At 39.9% G+C, this 22234-nt stretch overlaps 1 protein-coding gene across 13 annotated transcripts in view; it reads right to left on the bottom strand.

Annotated features, from left to right (window-relative positions):
- Nucleotides 1–22234, bottom strand: part of RARB (retinoic acid receptor beta) — a 787370-nt gene that overhangs the window by 492784 nt on the left and 272352 nt on the right. For 2 of the 13 annotated variants that reach the window (XM_084987271.1, XM_084987268.1), the window contains one exon: nt 17901–17986. The exons of 9 other annotated variants lie outside the window; for them this stretch is intronic. The gene's annotated coding sequence lies outside the window, so the exon portion shown is untranslated. Of the gene's footprint in view, nt 1–17900; nt 17987–18044; nt 18226–22234 lie in introns of those variants that run through there. 2 more of the 13 variants (XM_084987270.1, XM_084987262.1) reach the window with 1 other exon arrangement.

Below are 22234 nucleotides of genomic sequence, written 5' to 3'. Positions count from 1 at the left end.
AAGAAACAATATCTTAATAACTAGCATATTCAGCTTTCAAATACATTTTGCTTTTCAGAAAAGTATTTCAAAAGACCTTTAAAGGAGCCTGGCACTTCCTGAGTGATGACACAGTAGCACGCTTCCGTCTTTTAAAATTAAAACCATGTATAATTTGAACATTGTGAAAAACATAGAGAAGAAAAAAATGGCTTCAGAATTTTCAAAATTAATGTCACAAAATCCCTATGCAAAAAAATATATATATATTGCAGCAGACACTGGCATTCATCCATTGAAACTCATTCTCTCCGTCTTCCTAGACACTAGGCTACATTATCCAGGCTCCCTTGCAGCTAGGTGTGGCCATATGACTAAGTAATAGCCAATAGGATTGCGAGTGGGGATGCTGAGTAGTACTTTCTGATCTGGCCATAAAACCTTCCACTATCATGCCTTCATCTCTTCTCTTCTCTCTGGGTGGATGCAGATGACATTGGGACTCTAGAAAATGAGAGAAATTCCAGTCCAAGGACATCTGAATAGGTAAACTATCTCATGGTGTACTCCTATTCCGGGCTTTTCTGTATTTTAGAGTAAACGTCTGCTCTGACTGAACCATTTTATGTTTGAGTATATTTATTTCCACTGCTTAATTTATTCTTAATACACACAATTTTTAATAATTATATTAATAACAATACTAAAAATTATGCTTAAGCTCCTAGAGAAGTGCTAGGAACTGATCTCAGTATATTACATGCATTTATTTATGAAAGACCTTGCCAGGCCTTCACTCAGAACCTCTTCATACTTGGTACATGGTGTAATGAACACAGTTAGATGTTCTTATAGTTCAGATTAGGCTGGAAGAAGAAAACTAAGGGAAAAATATTTATCTGTAAATAAGATCATTTATGGAAGCAAGAACTGACAGCTGACAGCTTGATGGCAAAAGAGGAGGGAGAAAGAACAGAGAAACCATATTAAAAATAATGTAGTCTGGGGCCATTTAGTATAGGGCCGTAGCTCCTCCAATCTATAAAGCCTTTGAAGAAACCAAAGGACAGTATAGGTCTTTTAATAGCTGACGTTTATAATGATGACTAAGTTATCAAAAAGTTGTCAAGTTCCTTAAGTTCTATTTAAGAAAGCAGAAGAGTGTTAAAATATGCCTGTGACCGTTTTCCAACTGACATGGTCCACAGTAAGAAAAATCCTGCTATCTATGGGATGCGCTTTAGTTAGCTGGAAAATGTACTTACGTGGAACAGCAAATTTCTAAATGGTGGTACATTACTATGCATTTGTTTATCTGAGAAATCATCCTTTGAAATATCACAACTATAAATCCTGCAGGAAACTCAGATGGGGTACAGATTTGATAAAATGCAGATTATCACCCACAGTCCCTTTTTTATGCCTTCCCCCTTTGTGGGTAACACCCTCTTCTGATGTGGGTCACGCCACACATTGCTGGTTGTCTTTCCACTGCTGTCTTTCTGGGGCATCTACTGGGAAGCATGCAACTGAGCTGTGCTGCTTTTCTGCTAGGATTAGTAATAGCTGTACTACCAAAGATTACTGTGGGTAATTGACCCAGGGTTTATTTTTAGATTACATTGGATTTCTATACTTGGGAAATGCATGCTTTAATTCTCCTCTTATGTTAAAATTCATAATGCATGGAAAAGCAGATATCTATTCATGATACTGATACTGACTTCTACAGTGGATATGCTGTGCTTTATAATAGAAATGTTTGTACCATGAATGTGAGTTTATGAATTAGAGCATCCAGCCTACAGAAAAAAAAGGGACTGAGAAGTACAAAGGCTGGGAATGGGAAACAACCCCAATTGCAGGGCAGATAACAGAAGCTGCTTTCCCTACCTATGAGGGAAATTTCAGGAGGGCGCAAATTTGGCGATCCCATACTTTCAATCTTTCCCTTCAAATGCATAGAGGCCTATAAACAGCCGAATCCATTATTCACTAGATAAAGGCTAAGCCAGGAACCAAGACCATTATATCAGAAGCAATGCAGTCTTACTTGGCAAAACATATGACTGATATCCTTTATGGCACCACAAATCTTTTGTTTTGTTTTGTTTTTTTGCACATGTATACACTAAACAGCTGTCATTTCTTTTTATACCTGTTATGAATTTTTAAAAAGTGCTATCAAAGCACTTGTTTTACTATCTTTTTACTGTCTTTTTCTGTTTTTTTTCTTTTACAGTAGGTCTCAGAGAAGCCTGGGTGCACGTCCTAAAGCTCATTAGGTAGGGGAGGAATAACGTCCAGCTGCACATAGATTCTCTGTGGGGACTCAGGATATTTGTATGTGGTGTAAACTGTAGGGAAGCAAAATAAAATTTCTCTAACACTAAAAATAATGCAATTATGAAATATTTTTAATATTAAAATGCTCGAATTAGAATAATTTTCTGTCAACAAGAATTTTCAAAACAGTTTAACTTTTCGAACTATACGTACTTATGGAAAAGTACACAAATTCTAAGTGTGCAACTCAATGAGTTTTTTATCAAACACAAATGTCACCATATTCAGATTAAGAAATAGAACATGACCCCCAAACAGAAGTTTCCTCACAGACTTTCCCTCCATCCCCCAGGGAAATTATTCTGTAGACTTCCAGCATGGGAGATAAATTTTGCATCTGTGTATCCACACACTGGAATCCAACAGTTATACTATGTTCATTCTTGTTGATGTATGACATTCTTGTGTCTCCATTGTGATCTTGATGGCCCTTTCGGTATTTTCCAGCCGAGAACTACTGGCTGTAGTATTAGTATCAACTTGTTGCACGTGTGTTTTGAAGAACATATCCTAGTGCTTTTTATCAGGTTTACAGCAAAGCATAGAACCAACGGGTCATAAGATATATGCGTGTTCAGGTTTAGCAGATACTAACAGTTTTCCAAAGTGGTTGCACCAATTTATACTTCTATCAACAATGTACGGGAGTTCTGGTTGCTGGAATACTCACTAAAATGTGGTAATATCTGTGTTTTTCATTTTGAGTCATCTATCCAGGTAGTTGAGTGGTATCATGCTATGATTTTATGTGCATTTTCCCGCTGACTAACTAATGATGTTAAACAGAATGAGAATTTTTTGATATATTTTAAAATGAAGGAGTATTTTACAGAATTGTGAAACAGTAAAGGATCAAAAGATGGCCTAGTCCAGAGTTAGCAAGTGTGTGGCACATGTGCCCATACTAGCCCTCTACACCAGCCCTGCCTGTCCCTTTGGAAGAATACACTGCAAATTGATCACTGGATCTGGATTCAGCCTCAGAATCTTTCCCAAAACAATTCAGTACACAGCTACTTCCAAGCAAACAAAAAATTCACAAGATGAATTTCATTGACCAAATGAAATTTATCAAAAGCAGAAAGGTAGGAATAGTGGAAAAGGTTGCTGGTCTGGTTTAAGTTTCAGGTCTGCCATTCACCGTGGCAGAAAAGAAGGTCCCTGTTCATGATACGAACTTTACTGAGTAGCTTGATTGGCTCTATAGTAGCAATGTTTGCATAGAAGGAATGTTTGTATAGCAGCAATGTTCAGTTTGGTTAATTCATCTCTAGAAAGTGTTATTGTGAAGATTAACTAGCAACAATTTGTATTATTTGCAGTTTGATTCTCCTTCCCTTTGTTTAAGGACAACTTTCTCCTGGGGACAAATCTTTCACTATTTCCGATAACCTACCTGTTCTTGAATTAGGATGCTTCTTAAAAGACTGTCTAAGATGGCAGGATTTGGGGCCAACTATGAGTCATGAAGGGAACAAAGACTTTCTCAACTTTTGTACAAAGCAAGATACTTATATTTGGATCTTTTAAGTCATACTCTAAAATCATGAAAAAAGGAATAGGGGGTTTTTGGTGATGGAAATATAAGGAGCTAGACCATTTTCTCGATATTTGTGATGGTGCACATCACCTCTGGTGTTTTGGGAAAAATTCATTTGCTCACGCCAGCCTTAGCAGATCTCAAAATGTTTCATGTCCAACAATGAGGTCAACCAGTGGCCAAGAGGGGGCAAAGGTGCTCCTGCCCAAAGAAAACTGCGGAAACAGGGAAATAGTCAGACTCTCCTGAAAGTTCCTTTTTAGCTTGCTTTGCATGGTTCCAATGTCCTCAGCTGGCCTGCGCTGCCCAGCTGAACTTCCTTCTCTATTCACAAAGCAGTGCTTTACAGGAGCTCACAATAGGTTAACTGCAATTCTGAAATCCAAATTGTTCTGAATACCAAGATTTCTCTTTTATAGCTCATTTCAAGGCAATACCTTATCTGATCCAAAGGTCTTTCAAGGAAAAAACCTTTCCTGAACCAATGAGGGGATCTGGATCATCTTTAGTTAGCCGACTTTGTGGGGATATTGCTGCAGAAGCAGTGATTTGTTTGCTTAGGAAGTGCTGGTTCAAACCAGGTTGAGGGTGGTACTGATTCAAAGCATCTATGCATGCTATCTTTCAAAATCTTAAAAAAAAAAACGGAATTTTGAAGTAACTCTGCCCTCAAGAGTATTGGACAGGGAAATGGACCAGGCTTTAAAAAGTTCTTGCTCTCAAACTCCTGTCCTCTGAATGTTTACCCTTTCTTCAATCTGAATTACTTTAAAGAGATGCAAATCAAAACAAAGAGATGTAGGCTTTCACCTACCAAAGCAGCCAAAATATAAAAATTTGAAAGTACCCAGAGTGGAAGAACATATGGGGAAACAATGATTTCTATACACTATTGGTAGAAACGTACATTGGTACAAAATTTTTGAGAGGTTAATTTACAGTTTTTCTAGAGAGTTTAAAATGCATATACACTTTGACCCAGCAATCTTATTGCAATGTATCCTGTGGAAAGAGTCCAAAGAGTATGTCAAAGATATGCCATATTGAATATAATAGAAAAACATAAAATACAAATAAATGCTTATCAATAAAAGACTGGTTAAATACATTTTGACCTAACTACATAAAATAATAAATGCAGTCCTCCAGAAAGTGGAAATGAGGTAGATCTCTATGTAACAATATGGAAAAGTCTCCAAGATAAATATCTAAGTGAAGCAAGTGATTTGCACAATAGCATATATGAAACAAGATATATATGTGTGTGTGTGTATACACAAGGTACTATATATAATATAGTTTTAAATCACTTCTAAGGATATACTTGTATTCTAGATAGGAACAGTTTTTCCCTCAGACATACTTTTATGAAAAATGACATGAAAGTATGATGATGGTGGTGGTGAGGATTGGTGATGGGCAAAGGGAAGAAGAGTTTCACTCTTCAATGTCTATATTTTTAACTTTTTCATTCCCATGTGAATGTTCTGCTCATATTAGTGGTTACCAGGAAGCTTGCGGAGTTCTCATGGGCTCTGTTACATTACATGTCACTGAGCATCTTACTGAAACCATAAGTGCCATGAAAGGAAGCTGACAGGTACCAAAGACTTCCATGAGTCTTAACTTCTCGTTAAACTTGATTCCACTGACCCTTACATACAGACCCAAGGCCTACAGTAATAATGAATGCTCTAGAAGACATCACAGAATTCTAGATATCACCTTCTGCCAAATAAAACCAATAATTACCTCTGTCTCTAAAATGTGTCCTATGTGACGCCTGTTAACTATATGATCCTTCTGATATGACTGCATGGTCTGGGCTTCAGCTCTGGATGTGGAGCTTAGAACCCTGAATCTCAACTCCAGGTTAAGGATCCCAGTTCTTCCACTTCCCATTTCTCCACCTCATCCAGCAGGTGAGAGCTTGCTTACATCTTGGTATATAATGACTTGGGTGCTTTCCTCTCCAACACTTCCTGAGTAGTGACCAAAATCTCCTTGTTTCCTTGGAACAGTAATCACAGGATAAGAATTTCAATGGACATTTTCACATCCACTTCAAAGATTTACCTCTGCTCTAAACTTAAGTGGTATTGCAATTGGATTAGAAAGACAATTAGCAGAGAGCAGAATAACCTTTGGTTGTCAGGCCACACATAGTATGTTTAATACTATTCTTTCTGTCCAATAGAAATATATAAAAGAACATAAAACAGTTTGATTCATCAAACTTCTGGTGTATTTATGTATACTGAAGAATCAGATATCAGGCTTTTGAGGTGAAATCTTCTCTACCTTTCCTAAAACATTTATTTTCATTTTGTTTTATTTTCATACATTAAAAAAAAAATCTAAGTACTCCCTATCCTTGGCTATATGTCACAGGTGGAACAGGCTTCTCGCTGATATTTGCAAGGCTGGCTCCTTCTTGCTATCTTGATCACAGCTTCCATGGCTCCTAGGTTGGTTCCTCTAACCAAGCACCATCACATGTAAATTCTCTGTATATTAATTTTCATCATTTATTTCCTTTACTTGGTACTTATTCAACAATCATTGGTTTAGCCCCCATTCATTAAAATGTAAAAACAGGCATGTTGTTTGTTTTGACTGTCAGTATATTCTCTGGCACATGGTAAGGATTCAGTAACCATTTGATGGAAGAGCGGGTGAATAAATGAACACTTTCTGTCATCTCTCATCCCATGAAAGGATAGCCAGATGTTTTGTTGGTAAAAAAGACAAAGCAGGTATTCCTTTTGTGTAGTAGGAAAAGGCCACTGAAAACAGGAAATTATATTTTAAACTAAATAAAGACTGATGGCTAAAGAGCCGAGGTAGTCCATAAGGAAAAGTGTTTCTGAATAGCCTCCAGTGTCTTCCCACAGCTTTCCTACATCTTGGAGTCAGGGCATGCAAACAGAGGAAAGTCAAGGTAGGACAGAGGTATGCCAAGCTCTCTAGATGTTCTGAGCTGCACCTGCACCATGTTCAGCTATGTCCATGAGGACTGAACATGGGTGAATTGAAATCAAGACAGCAAATACCAAAATGTAGGACTCCGATGGACTTACGCAAATAAATCTTTCCATGAATGTTTAAACTTCATCTACTGCATACTGAAAGCTTTTTTTTCCCCTTTTAATTCTGAAAATACTCATGAGAAAGAGGAAAATTGATAGTAATGGAAAAATGTTAATAATATAATGATATCTAAGGAGATATAATTTGATTCAATGATACATAGATGCATATTAATCTTGGTATTTTTCAGATGAACTTTTCCCCTGCTAAGTTTTTCTTTTCTTTCTAAGACATTGTAAATGAATGCTTCACTCAGCCCATTCACATTGTTAGATTAATATTTTTCCTTTGAAAGCTTATCCTGGCAATCTACATGCCCCCCTCCCAAAGCCACATGAGAAAAGTATTATCTGCAGTAGGTCCCATCTTCCCTGAAACAAGCTGGACAGGAAACAATGAGCTTGGCTGAGGGTGCAGAAAAGGCCAGCAGGGTAGGGGCAATTTTCCTTGGGTTCTGGACAACTAAACTGATTTTTTTAAAGCAGAGGAGTTTTGGGAGTACCCACAAATTTGCTACCATTTTTCTTTATATGCCCACTGATTCCAGTCACAGTAGCTACTTAACCACTTCACTTGCACAGAGTCATTCTTGCATGCTTCCTCTGAGCTGGACATACAGCCCAGCACTAAGGTTGCAGCATTTAATGGACTGCAGCTGCTGCTTACAGGGAGCTGACATTTCAGCCACTCAGAGTAGGGATGCCCCAAGGCTGTAGCATCTGAAATATCTTAGAGGAAAACATTTTTAAATGTTCCTCAGGAGTTCCTATTGTGGCTCAGCAGAAATGAACCTGACTAGTATCCATGAGGATGCGGTTTCGATCCCTGGCCCCACTCAGTGGGTTAAGGATCCAGTTTTGCCTTGAGCTATGGTAGAGGTTGCAGACGCAGCTTCTATCTGGCATTGCTGTGGCTGTGGCGTAGGCTGGCAGCTGCAGCTACAATCTGACCCCCAGCCTGGGAACTTCCATATTCTGTACCTGTGGCCCTTAAAAAAAAATTCCTCAAACAGTAAGCCCAAAAAAAGGAAGAGTATTTATGGAGTTCCCGTCATGGCTCAGTGGTTAATAAATCTGAGTAGAATCTATGAGGATGCAAGTTCGATCCCTGACCTTGCTCAGTGGGTTAAGGATCTGGCATTGCTGTGACCTGTGGTGTAGGTCGTAGATGCAGCTCAGATCCTGCATTGCTGTGGCTGTGGTGTAGGCCAGTGGCTACAGCTCCGATTCAACTCCTAGCCTGGGAACTTCCATATGCCATGGGTGTGGCCCTAAAAAGCAAAAAAAAAAAAAAAAAAGAAAAAAAGAAAAGCATTTATAATTTAAGTTGGATGCAGAGGTAGGTTGTTGGTGTTGAGGAGGAGGATAAAAATTAAAAATCAACAAAGGATGCATTAATGGAATCATTCAAATTAGATTTATCTAGACTAACAACCACAATAATAAATGTGTGTTCAATGAATAGTTCAGTGCTCAGCAAACTTTTTGCATAAAGGACAAGGCAGTAAATATTTTCAGCGTTCTGGGCCAGATAGTCTCTGTTGCAAGTTTTCCATGTGGCACCAAAGCAGCCATAGATGTTGTGTACATACCGTGGCCATGGCTGTATTCCAGTAAAATTTATTCATGAGACCAGTTGGCAGGCTGGATTTGGCCCACCGGCATAGTTTGCCAGTCCTGACCCAGTTCATCTTTTTCTAGCAATCCTTCAGGATGAAGAAACTGACCCTCTACTGGGTGGAATTCTTTATCCCAAATTACATGGGTAGGGTGCTCTAACCCGTCCTGCCTCCCTCATTCATCTAGTTGGTGACTAGAGATAAACATGGAGAAAAACCAGCCTGGGAGAGACTGCGTGTTGGAGATCTCTGCTGATTTCTAAGTGCTATGATTTGGGTAATTAGTTGTGATTAAAACTTCATCAGAGTTCATCAGTAAGAGCTGGAGTAGTTCTAGAAACCTTACCTGAAAAGGTGGGCTGGGAGAATTTTTGCCCTGGAATCCCTACCTAGCTTCCCTGCCTGTAAGTAACTACTCATTTTTCAGGTCTCCATTCCAGCTTCACTTCCTGTGAGATGCCTCCCCACAGTCCCAGGGACATTCAGGGTCCCCCTCTGCGGTGCTCCCACCACCCCTGGTGAAAGCCCAGAGCACCACGCATGCACTTTCCTGCATGTATATTATACTTCATTAAAAGTAAAACCAACAAACAGAAGTGACCGTCCTTCTATGGTACCATGGACTGGTTATTTGCATGTCTGAATCTCACAATGGCTTCAAGTGACACTACAGTGGGGACTGTTGTTTTGCCTCCTCATCTGGAGCTAGCCTAAGTTTGGCACACAGAGCATACCCAGAATTCCTGAGTGCCATAGGGGTTAAGATTTGGAGGGGCAGAAAGGGAGGAAATACACTCGCTAGAAGCAGCATCACCTGTGACCTGAGCTTGGACATGAAGCTGAGCCTGAAACGGGGAGCCCTGAGGAGGTGAGGGAAATAGGAGTGGGGCTTGGCTGCAGGGTGCCCAGGAGTGGGTTGTCACTTCACTGGTGGCTGTGCCCTCCATTAAGTAACTTGTTTTTCATGCAGAGTTGGAAAGTACTTTTGACTACAGATATTTTCACATATATTTTAGTGAAATCAATTTCCCTCCCTTTCCCTGTTGAAACCATATTACTGTCTTAAAAACACACTCATGTAATACCCTAAATGTTTTCATGTTACACTTTTTTAGTACCTGGCGGTATGCTTTGGCCAGATTTCTAGACTTCTTTCTTTCTTCTTCTTCTCTTGGCTGCACTCCTGCATGCAGAAGTTCCCAGACCAGGGATCAAACCTGCATCACAGCAGTGACGAGCCACAGCAGTTTCAATGCTAGATCTTTAAACTGCTGTGTCACCAAGGAACTCCTAGATTTTTTAATTTAACCCATATTCCTCTTGTTCTTTCATTTTTAGCTTCTCTTTCGGTCTCTCTGCTTTAAGTTGTTGACGATGGTCTTTGGTGGATCTCCATGAAGTCTCAGTACCTTATTTCTCAAGCCTCATGTTGTCTTTTTTTTTTTTTGGTCTTTTTCTAGGGCCACACCTGCGGCATATGGAGGTTCCCAGGCTAGGCGTCTAATCAGAGCTGTAGCCACCGGCCTACGCCAGAGCCACAGCAACACTGGATCTGAGCCGCATCTGCAACCTACACCACAGCTCAAGGCAACGCCAGATCCCTGACCCACTGAGTGAGACCAGGGATCAAACCCTCAACCTCATGGTTCCTAGTCGGGTTCGTTAACCACTGTGCCACCAGAGGAACTCCAAGCCTCGTGTTGTCTTGCTCTAGGTGGTCTTTGACTTGTGTACCAATATGGAAATGAGAGAGACAGAATCTCTACCACACTGTCACTAATCGTTTGCTCTTCCTCTGCCTTTCAGATCACTTGCACCCTTTTAGCTAAATCACTACAAAGAACTGGAGGAAACAACTCATAAAGCAAGGTTACTGAAATGTGCTGAGTTACCGCTCTTATTCTTGGCCACTGCTAACAGAAGGCTTGTCTGGGTCTCTTTATTCAATCCCAGAGGCTGGGGAAGACTTTATCTGGGAGGCTTCTGGTCACTTGAAATAAAGCATCATTTTTATCTCATATCACTTCTTAGCTGATGAAGTAGTAATCAAGCCATTTTCCTAGTGAGGGGCCTATTTTCTTTTTACAACATTTTGTCTATGAATAGATTGGTCTTCCCAGGATCCTCAGCTGTCAGATGATTAAGATGCAGGGCCCACCCCCAGATGAATCTTCCTGAGATACTAGGAGGTGAAACACCCACCCAGCCCAGGGAAAAGCAGGGTTGTTGCCCTCTTCCCCCCTCTCCCCCAGCCTCCTTTCCTCAGCATTTTTAGACATCGCTTCCTCTCGAAGTGATGGGAACAGAACAAGGAAAATGAAGTCCAAATCAAAACTCAAAGTCAGTTATTGCTTGAAAATGGTACAACTAAAAATAAATAATTCACTAATACATAGGGGAATATTTTGCATGTATTACAAAGCATCTCAGAACTGGCGGTTGACGGCTAATGTCAAACAGCTGGTTTTTTTTGACTCTACAATAAGTTGAGATATGATCTCCCCCCATTTTTCCAAGGGTATCCAGCCTTGCATGGGAATTGCCATCCCTTCCTTCCCTCCTGGGGCTTCAAACGAGTCCTCAGTTTAAACAATTATATCCTCATTAACACCTCTCTCACCCCAATATGCTGGACTCTTAATTCTTTCAGAAACAACCATCATAGGAACCAATAAAACCTAACCCATGCAGCTACTGAGTGAAGTCCAGAGGGAAATACTTGAAAATTATGACAAAAACCAGCCACGCTGAATGAACATACAACAAAGGGCATGAGGGAAATTGGCTAATATACTGAGTTACTTAAAATTACAATGTTGAAAAAAATAATTGCGGCAGCAGGGAAATGATGCCAATTAAGTAGCCCAGTAATGGGAAAGAGGCAGGGGAAAAGTCACTTTGCTGCCCTTGGCCCAGCCCTGCCCTTCTCCAGAAATGAGTGTCTGCTTTCTGCCAGAAGCATGGACTCTTGAGAAGATGCTGAGCCAACTGTACTGAGATTTTTAGGAGAAAATAAAAGGTGCTCATTAAGAAGACATCACCACTGACTTCAAAGCACAGGAAGGAAGGAGCACAAATGACGGAGGTGAAGTCAGATGACAGTATTTACTGCTTTCATTTTTCTCCAGAGGGTGATTTCTTCCTTTGCCCTTTTTTGTTTGCTGATGGTGCAGTACTCTGGCCACCCCCAGAAAGATTCCAAAATCCACCCTCGGTTTTTTTATTCCTGCAGTTGGCAACCTACACTACCAGGAAATCCATCTTTAATTCAAATCTGAATGCCTTGTACTGTCATTTGGGTTTAAATATATTTCCCCCGAGCCTTGGCCTCAGTTAAAAATAGCAGACAGCTGGTCACCATGCTATACACCATAAACCTGTTGGGAGGAAGTATGGCCAAGGGGCTTGGCTTGCATCAAAACCACTTGGAAAGCTTGTTAAAACACAGATTTTTGGACTCCACCCTCAGCGTTTCTGATATATGGGTCTGGTATGGAATCCAAAAATTTGCATTTCTAATACATTCCCAAGTGGTACTGATGCTGCTGGCCCAGGGAGCACCATTCTAAACCAATCCCAAAACTACTATCTCAAAAGTTATGAGAGTGGTTCCCAAACTCTACTGCATCTAAGAATCACTTTGAGAACTTTGAAAATTCCAATGTATTTTATACCAAGTAACTCAGAATGTCTATAAAAGTGTCCACATTTTTCAAAGCCAAGCATGGGTATGTTTCAGAGATCTCTGGGTGACTGCAATATACAATCAATCTTGTGATGAGGCCTGGAGACAGAGAGGAGCATTAGACAAGAGGCCAAAAGAGGGAAGAAGAGCAGCCCTTGGTTTTGGGACAATCCTTCCATTTCCCTAGTCTGTCTTTTCTCATCTGTCAAAAGACATGACTGGCCCTTTACTTTCCTCTTAAGCATCAGTAGTAAGAAAAATACATCAAACAATTTCAATGGTCTTGAAAATGAAGACGCCTAGAGACCTCGGGTATAGTAAGGGAGGCGGTGCTGCTGAGGATAAGACACAGGGGCACTGCCACTGGGAAGATGGGGCCACACCCTGATTCTCACCAGCTCTGTGACCTGAGCAAGTTAATTTGACTGTTCTAGATCCCACTTTCCTCCTCTGTAAAGAAAACAGTGGGGGAGTTCCCACTGTGGCTCAGTGGTTAACGAATCCAACTAGGAAGCATGAGGTTGCAGGTTCGATCCCTGGCCTTGCTCAGCAGGTTAAGGTTCTGGCATTGCCGTGAGCTGTGATGTAGGTTGCAGATGCAGCTCAGATCCTGAGTTGCTGTGGCTCTGGTGTAGGCCGGTAGCTACAGCTCCAATTAGACCCCTAGACTGAGAACCTCCATATGCCTCGAGAGCAGCCCAAGAAATGGCAAAAAGACAAAAAAAAAAAAAAGAAGAAGAAGAAGAAGAAGAAGAAAAGAAAAGAAAACAATGTAACTTTGCCTATGGGTTTCCTCCAGAGCAATTTTGCTATTTGCCCAGGAGATAGTAGGTGCTCAAGAAATGATGGTTACATTGATGAACAGTATGGAAGTTCCTTGAAAAACTGAAAATAGAACTACCAAAAGGTGGTTGTCAGGGGGGAGGGAGAGGGATGGACTGGGAGTTTAGGGTCAGTAGTTGCAAACTATTGCCTTTGGAATGGATAAGCAATGAGATCCTGCTGTATAGCACAGGGAACTATATCTAGTCACTTGTGATGGAGCATGATGGATATGAGAAAAAGAATGTATATGTGTGTGTGTGACTGGGTCACTTTGCTGTACAGTAGAAAATGAACACAACACTGTAAACCAACTATAATGGAAAAAATAAAAATAATTAAAAAAAAAAAAAACTACCACATGATCCAGGAATCCCATGCCTGGGCACATATCTGGACAAAACTATGATTTGAAAATATACATGCATCCCAGTGTTCATACAGCACTATTTACAAGAGCCAAGACATAAAATCAACCTGTGTCCATTAACAGATGAATGGACAAAGATGTGGTGCATATACACAATGGAATATTACTCAGCCATAAAAATCAATGAAATGCCATGCAACATTGATGGACCTGGAGATTATCATACTAAGTGGATTAAGTCAGATAGAGAAAGAGAAATATCATAGGATATCATTTATAAGTGGAATCTTAAAATAATACAAGTAAACTTATGTACAAAACAAATTGACCCACAGACATGGAAAATTACTATAGTTACCTAAGAGAAAAGGGTGGGGAGGGGTAAATTAGGATCTTTGGATCAGCAGATACATACCACTATGTATAAAATAGACAAACAACAAGGACCTACTGTAAAGCACAGGGAACTATACTCAATATTTTGTAAAAATATATAGGGAAAAAGAGTCTGACAAAGAATGTGTGTGTGTGTGTGTGTTTATAACTGAATCATTTGCTGCATATATGAAATGAACACATTGTAAATCAACTATACTTCAGTTTTTAAAAAAGAAATGACTATTATGGCATATTTGATGGGTATGGCATACTACACATGCCGTTATCCCTTGATATGGAAAAGGTATCCTCTTGGGAAGAATTTCAAAAGAGGTAAGTGAAATTAATGGTGGAAAGGCTGTAAAAGAGCATCAGATAGACCATCTATAACCAGATAATAGACACCTGTCGGCGTGTGAAGATTCAGCTTGCTTACATAACTCCACAGCTGGGTCTTGAGGCATATCAGGGTCCTTAGAATTACAGAGTTCTACCATGCTTTCCTCCTGCTTCTGGATAAGACTCATTCACAAGCAGATTTTCTCCTAAGATACTCCATGTACTGGTTGTTAGTCTGAACTTGGGGGGGGGGGGTACTTCCAGATGTAGCTTTTTTTTTTTTTTTAGGGCTTCACTTTGGCATACCGAAGTTCCCAGGCTGGGGGTTGAAATGGAGCAGCAGATGCCGGCCTACACCATAGCAACGTAGAATCTGAGCCTCACTTGTGACCTATACCATAGCTCACAGCAATGCCAGATCCTTAACCCACTGAGCGAGGCCAGGGATCAAAACAGTATCCTCATGGATACCAGTCAGGTTCATTACCACTGAGCTACAATAGAAACTCCCCTTTTAAATGACCCTCCACACGACTTCCAAAATAATCTTTCGAAAATCCAAATGCCATCTCTCTAATTAAATGTCTTCTAAGTCTTGTGACAGCTCGTAGGGTCCAGCTTACCCTCCTTAGTCCTGTATATAAGGTTCTTTGTGACCTGGCTTGGCTGACTTCCCGAGTTTGGCAGAGGGAAATAGCCAGTGCTTTGGTATCATGGAGATTTAGGCTTGAAATCTAGCCCTGCCTCCAACAAACTATGCACCTGCCAAAGAGTTTCATTTCCCTGACCATCAGTTTCTTTACCTGCAAAATGGGAAAAATACTAACTCCTTTCAGGTTGGTTGTAAGGCTAGAATTAATACATGTGAACTGCCTGGCATATGGTGGACATTTCTCTTCTAAATATGAGCTGCATTTCCTGATCTCCTCTCACCTGCAGCCCCTGCCCCAGGAACCATGAGCTCTCTCAAATGCTGAATGCTATATCGAGCCTCTTTACATTTGAACAGGAACCTTCCCACCTCATCCACTTGAAACCCCTCGCCCTTCAAGAACCCGGCTGAACAAGGTCACTTCTGTGATGCCTCTGTGACCCACCCTTGCAAAGCCACTCCCTCCCTGCCACTGCCATCTTGGTCCAGAGTTCTATTTAACACACTCTAGTGTAATTAATGGCTTTATTCCTGTTCCTCAAACCAGGTAAAAGGTGTAAGGATCAGGGGCCCTCCACAATTACTTAGCACAGCACGTGGTCAGCTAAATGCTGACCTCGTGGCTTGTCTCCTGTTACCTATGGAGGTTCACATATGGTCCGCTCTATGATAGTTCACAGAGGATGTTCTGAACCCTTGCCACCCACAGACCCGGGGCAGTGACATTTTCAGGACTGAAGAACTGCAGGGACACCTAGACCTGCAGCATCACAGCCTGCATTTTAACAAAACCCTCAGGTGATCTGAAATCACACTGGAGTTTGAGAAGAGTTGCCCTAAACATACTCAACCCCACCAGAGGCACACAGAAGACACTGGATGATAGTGAGCAGGAGGAATGATTCCTCACACGTTAGCAAGCAGGAGGAAGGTACCCTGAAGATATGTCAATCCCTGTACGATGCTGGGCAGAGGAAGAGTCCCAGATGCAATGCTGTGGGGATGACCGACAAGCTCCATGTTCCCAGGAGGTCCTGAGAAGTATTATTCCTTCATTCACCAGTCACAATTAAAGCACAACACGATAACAACAAAAACAATTCCAACCCAGATGCTTCTATTGAAGGATAAAAATCAGAGCTGTAAGTAGTGCCGGATCACATAACAAAAAATGAAACAACGCAAAGCCAATCTTCTTGTGGAGAAGGCCAAAGTCATGAAAAACAGCATGTCCACTATGAACAGGAAAGAGGATTCTCCCTCACCACTTACATCAGAGCAAGGGGCAACTGCAAGTGACACTGATCCTGACACACTGCCACTAAGCACAACACTTGTGCTTCCCTGAAGGTGGATGCCATTTAGCCAAACACAGCAACTGCACACTGTCATTTAAAGTCCCCTTTCTGCCTTATTTCTGCAACACTCTGAGGAATGTCTTAGCTGTTCTGGGCTGTAGGCTCAGTCTTCTCTCCCTACCTCTTTCTTTAAAAATTTAAAAAAAGTTTTATTGAAATAGAGTTGATTTACAAGGTTGTAAATTTCTCCTGTACAACAAAGGGATTCAGTTAGACATGTACACACATACATTCTCTTTTAGATTCTTTTCCCACGTAGATTAACACTGAACATTGGGTAGAGCTCCCTGTGCTGTACAGCAGGTCTCTGTTGGCCAATCATTCCATATAACTCAGTGTGCACATGCCAGTCCCAAATCCCCAGTCCACCCCCTTCCTCCTCACCTGTCCCCTTTGGTAACTGTAAGTTTTCCAAAGTGTGTGTCTGTTTCTGCTCTGCAAGTAAGTATTAAAGACTGAGAAAAGGCACAAGGAAAAATGACCTTTGTATCAAACAACTTCTCCCAAACCTAGAACTCATGTTCAGGTGACATTATTGTCTGGGAATCCATCCCGTGAAAAAAATGCCCCGATAGCAAAGAGTAGTTACACAGCAGGACAACATACTTCTCAGAGATGTGTTTAATCAGAAATAAGACATTCACAAAACTACTGCACAATTGTAAATGTTGTCTTGTATTCTTTTCTGGGAAAAAAAGGAGTAAGTCTGTTATCTGAGTCAAAGATTGTGATTTCCAGAAAACAACCTGCTTTGAGTGGCACAGGATGGGACAACTAGTTTTTACTTTAATTTTCTCCAAATTCTGGAGGAATGCCTGCCTACAAATTAGCTGAATAGAGACACTTTATTTGGGAACGGAGCCTCATTTTTTTAAAGATCTTAGGCAAACAACTGGACAAACCAACAAAAAATCCTACAGGAAACTAAGAGAAAAAAAACATTTGGAGTATTTGCTTTGTCATCTTGTTCTCAAAAGGTCTCAAACACCACCTTGGTTTACAACCTTTTTGGTCGGGCACTTTTTTCTGCCACTTAACAGATGGGAAAGATTTTGTGAACTTCTTTAAGCCACCGACAAGACCGCCTCCTCTCTCCTAAATGCTTGGTCAGCAGATTCCTAGGAGCCTAGCTGTAAAAGCACTTGTTTCCACTTTTCTCCCTTCTCAAAGAGATGCCTCTTGAGCTATCGTGAGGCAGAGCATGGCCATTCAGTTATCCAAATACTAGAAGTCTATAAAAGAACATGGTGCTGCAATTGGTTTCTTAATTTGAGTGAAACAGTGTGCCCAAACACATGCCCAGATTCTGAAAATAAATCTCCGCACAACATCTTCTGATTCAACCACATTGCAGGACACATTTTTATCAATTTTGACATAACTTGCGGAATATGCAGACACCACCAGTCTGATCACAGTATCACAGAGGGAAAAATAAAGCCCACATTAAACCTTTTTACATGGCTATTGATGGTAGTAACAACAGATTCTGTGTGTTGCCTTTTTTGTACAGATGTTCAGATTTCAATTTCCAGAATGCTTGTAAATGTATCCAACTGTTTTAATGTGATACGTGCCTTTTAGTGCTCACTTCCCAAATATCCTAATTATTCTTAGCTATGGGCATTACATCTATGACCGCTCAGAGAGTACATGGCGACAAACCTAACCAAAGTGAAACAAACTAAAAGATAATTGTGACGTCTATAAAATTTATATCTACCCCACATGAAGCAGATGGTAGATTTTGCAGCAGGCATAAAGCCACGAGCTGTCCAGTTTAAGGTTTGGTTCCGTAGCAGCTCTTTCCTAGAAAAGAAAGACACGTCATAGTTTCTGTGCCTTTCCCCACTCTCCAAAGACTTACCTGGGTTTGGAAAGAGGGCAGGAGCTTGCGAATTCATTTTCCTAAGGAAACCATAAAATCCATGGACACACCGAGTTTCGCTCCAACCTTTGCCATCAGGAGACTGTGTGCCCTTAAAACTTAGAAAACATCCAGAAAGCACCACTGCATGCTCAACGCTCTGTACATCTTGCAAAAAACTACTCCCACTCACTTGTATGGATCTCTTTATTGCAGTTGACATGGGCTTGCCCAGGGGACCCACTTGTTGTTCCATAAAGATCCTTAAATAGGCACTACTGATGAAACATTTAATCCAAGCCTCAGGATCAAATGGCTGCTACTGCCAGGGACAGTAGTAGAAAAATCTATTCCCCAATTAAATAAGTGCATGCAAAGCTATGACTGTTCATTATGTCCTTTAACCCTGTTCAGCTTTTCTGGAACACAGCCAATAGGCTTCATACGTTAACAATATGCGTGTTGTATTTTTGAGATCATGGATTATTCTAGACATTTCTTGAAGGAAATCATCTCTTTTCCCCACATGAAAAATGGAGTGTGAGTTTGAACAAGAGATGCTTGTTATGATATACCATAGAGCAATAATTCATTTAAGTGCATATTGGCTGTTTCTGAAATTCTTCTCTGCTTATGGTTAAAACATTACACTTTATGGGGGGGGCAGTTCTGTCTCTTTAATATCATGAATATTTTATTTTTGCCTAATTAAACTATTTATATAGGAAGTTAGAGGAGATTCATCAGCTCTATGTTAAGAGGCTATGTCCTCACAGTCTAAAAATCTTGTCCCCCAAAGCAAAAAAATCTACATTATATGATAGCATCAGACAACAGGGAGGTGGTTGAATGGAAAATGTCCAGAATGATATTTTGTTCTGAAGCTTTAACTTCTTAAGATCACAGCGGATTTTGAGTAAAGTGACAGAGGATTTTTTTCTTTTCTTTTTAAATGGAGAGAAGTTACACGTTGAACATAGATAGTGAAATAGTTTTTAAGATTAGAACACTTGTACAAAACAAGCAAATGCTGGTCTTGAATTGGAAAGCTCAGGAGTTTAGTGGGGCTGAAAAATATCCTCTATTAGAAGCTTTCCTCAAATACTTATTTTTCCCAAGAAAGAACTAAAAAACACTATAGTGCATGCTTCTCAATTCTATAGGGGGTTATCTTGAGTGAAGTTCTTTCTGATGATAAACAAAGGTGCCAAGTTCTTTCTGATGATAAACTGGTTCAGAAATTGTTGCTCACCCCTTTCAAGGAAATGGATTTTTTAGTTCTTCAAGGTTGTCCTGTGTCTGCATTACTTGGTGCTTTCATTCAGATTAACTATGAATTTTACTTACTGCTCTCTGTCATTTGGTTAATGAATATTTTTCTGATAAGTCACACCCATAGACCTGGATTGAAGTTACATCCCACATCTGGCCAGTGTTGCAGGATTGTTCTCCAAGACCCATTGATTCTTGCGTCATGGAGTGGGGACTCTGAGTGTTAATGTACCAACATCTGGGAACTGTCTTTTTCCTAATTTCAAAGGATTCTGATTTAACAACGAATACAATCTATGGAAAGCTTATTTCCATTTTGACTTTACCATCATTCACAGGGGAACTATTTATCACTTCAGACTCCTCTAAGTGGGAGGAAAGGGACGGAAAATGTTCTTGGCTTCTCTTCCAAGCAGAAGATTGCTATTGTTGAATTTCACTAAGATAAAATAATACAAAATAAAACAAATAACCTCAAACAATGCCTATATCAATAGGCACATGAAGAAATGAACTACAACGTACTTGCCTCAGACCATTTTAAGTGCCACTTCAATGGTAAGAGCTGTTTACTTAGTCAATAGAGTGAATTAAGCAGTATTTCAACATAGATCATGTTATAATTTGGGATATTTTTGTGGGATATGATCCAGTTCCCATCAGTGCTGACAATTCTCTTTCATTTTTTTTTTTTTGCTACTTCCTTTATTTTTCCCTGATGGGTCAACATTCTTCATCACTAAAATACTTTATGTAAATAAACTATCTAAAATTTACTGTATCTAGTGATGTATTACTCTAACATTGGTGTTATAATTCACTTGCAAAAATATGCATGTAAACTTTTTTCTGAGTAAGTTATTGAAATATCCTTCACTGGCAAGGTAATTTTTATGGATAAAAGAACAAGCTGAAAATAAATTATAAAGTCTGATATCTTCACAATGAATATGAAAGAAAAAAAATCTGGCTCACTCTCCTCTTTCCAACTCTTGGAAGAATCTCAAATCACTTTCAGAAACTTGGTATTAATTTTTGCACCCTAAAGAAATGTGCCGCTTACAAAGTGTCACTGACTCTTTTTGAATTAGTCAAACCCTAGTGAGGAGGGAACCTGGCCTAAAATTCGGCAAATCCTAGAATGACAGGTACCACAAGCTACGTTGTGATGAGACTGCCAAAAACAAACAAACAAACACCCTGCACTTTTTTCCTTTTTCCTTTTTAGAAAAAAGACTTGCGTTATTTAAAGAGCTTCAGCTGCTCCCCAGTCAACGACGGAGCTGCTGGTCAGGGACTTTGAAGAGGCTTTTCAGTATTAAGAATTTAAAGTACTAATGTCAAATCCACATCTGGAGTAGCAAGTCTATCTAGTTCACCCAACAGCTCAGTTTTTCTTTATCAGTGGCCCCCAATGAATACATCAGCTTTAACATCTTTTCTTCTGAGAAGCCATCTTGAGGTGGTCTGACTTTTGTTTTCTTTACTTTCACCAACACGCTCCTCCCCGTGATTAATGGTCTCCCATTGGGTATATGGAAAATTTCCCAGCCCTGTTCCCTTGAGAATGCTCCACTACATGGATTTCTAGGCAAAGCTAGATTAAAAGAGGAGGAGCATGAGCTATGGTCCCCCTACCCCACAGCCATCAATTACATGCAGTTATAAATCAAAGTTTTCAGCCCAAACAAAGACTTGTGTGGCAAGCAAACAAGGGCGTTCATGGCAAATTGTTTTGAAGCCGAATAAAACTCTTGACAGAAAACAATGGCGTCGGCAAAGCCACTGTCTATATCACTCTAAAGTTGAGCTGATTTATGAAGAATTAGACACGCTGTATCAAGTCACTGGAGGAAAGACTGAAAAAATGGCAAGAAGAAGTGTGAATATACTTCTGTACACCATACACTGATATAAAACCAAATGAAGCTCTTGCTTGATCACAAAAAGTTTAGCCAAATGATGTGTCTATCCATATGAATTTGACCTCTAAGAGCCTAAGAGCCCTACTGCGAAATCTCTAATTATCCAATACTTTCTCCTTCCATGCTTATTTTTGATGTCTGTGGAAGCAAAATCATGGGCCTTTACAATCTTTCTGTGACTTACGTTTGCATGCTCATACCTTCCTTTCTATTTTGATCCTACACTTGAAAAGAATTTAATTTCAACTGTTTCCTATACTGTTTACATGCCCCTCATAAAAATCTATCTTAGATGGAGAAACAGGAAAATATTGACTTTTGTGAAAACAAATATACCATCGGGAGGCAAAGCTAGCTCAGAAGGCATGAAATTAAATAAATAATGCTCTGGATTTCTAGGTGCTTTTTTTTTTTTTTTTTATTCTTGAGGTCTACCATTTATCAAGAGCTTTCTCTTTTAGAGCCAGAAACTGCTTGCATCTGTAAAGTATGTGTATGTGCTTGGGTGAGAGATGAATAATAATTCTAATAACAATGGCCATTATTACTATAATTACCACTTATTGAGAATTTACTATATGCCAGGTATTCTTCGAAGCAATTTATGTGTGTTATCTTATTTATTCTCCAGAGCAAACCTATGAAGTATTTACTATTATCTTGCCATTTTATGGAAGAAGAATCTGATGCATCAAGAAGCCAGGTGGTCTGAGGTTGCATAGTTAGGAAGTTATTAACACAGGAACGATGTGGTGGTCCTGGCTTTAAATCCAGGAAGTATGACTTCTTGAGTGCATGATCTTAACCACTACACTTAAACTCACATTTGGGTGAAGAACAAAAAATATATCTTCTTTAAGTCACTCAAAATTAATTCAAAATCTTCATACAGTAAACCATTTTCCTGAGGAAAGAGGTCTTATTTGCCCAACTCATCTTCTAACCTTAGCAAGTTGTAAGAAATGACACAATATCCAAAAATGCAAAGGAACT

The sequence above is a fragment of the Sus scrofa genome, chromosome 13 (genome assembly GCF_054392235.1).
Source record: "Sus scrofa isolate SSC_HxYL_T2T_F1_AM1 chromosome 13, Sscrofa_HxYL_maternal_Yorkshire_Landrace_v2.0, whole genome shotgun sequence".
In the NCBI taxonomy this organism is placed as follows: domain Eukaryota; kingdom Metazoa; phylum Chordata; class Mammalia; order Artiodactyla; family Suidae; genus Sus; species Sus scrofa.
This window is presented reverse-complemented; position numbering and strand designations above follow the sequence as displayed.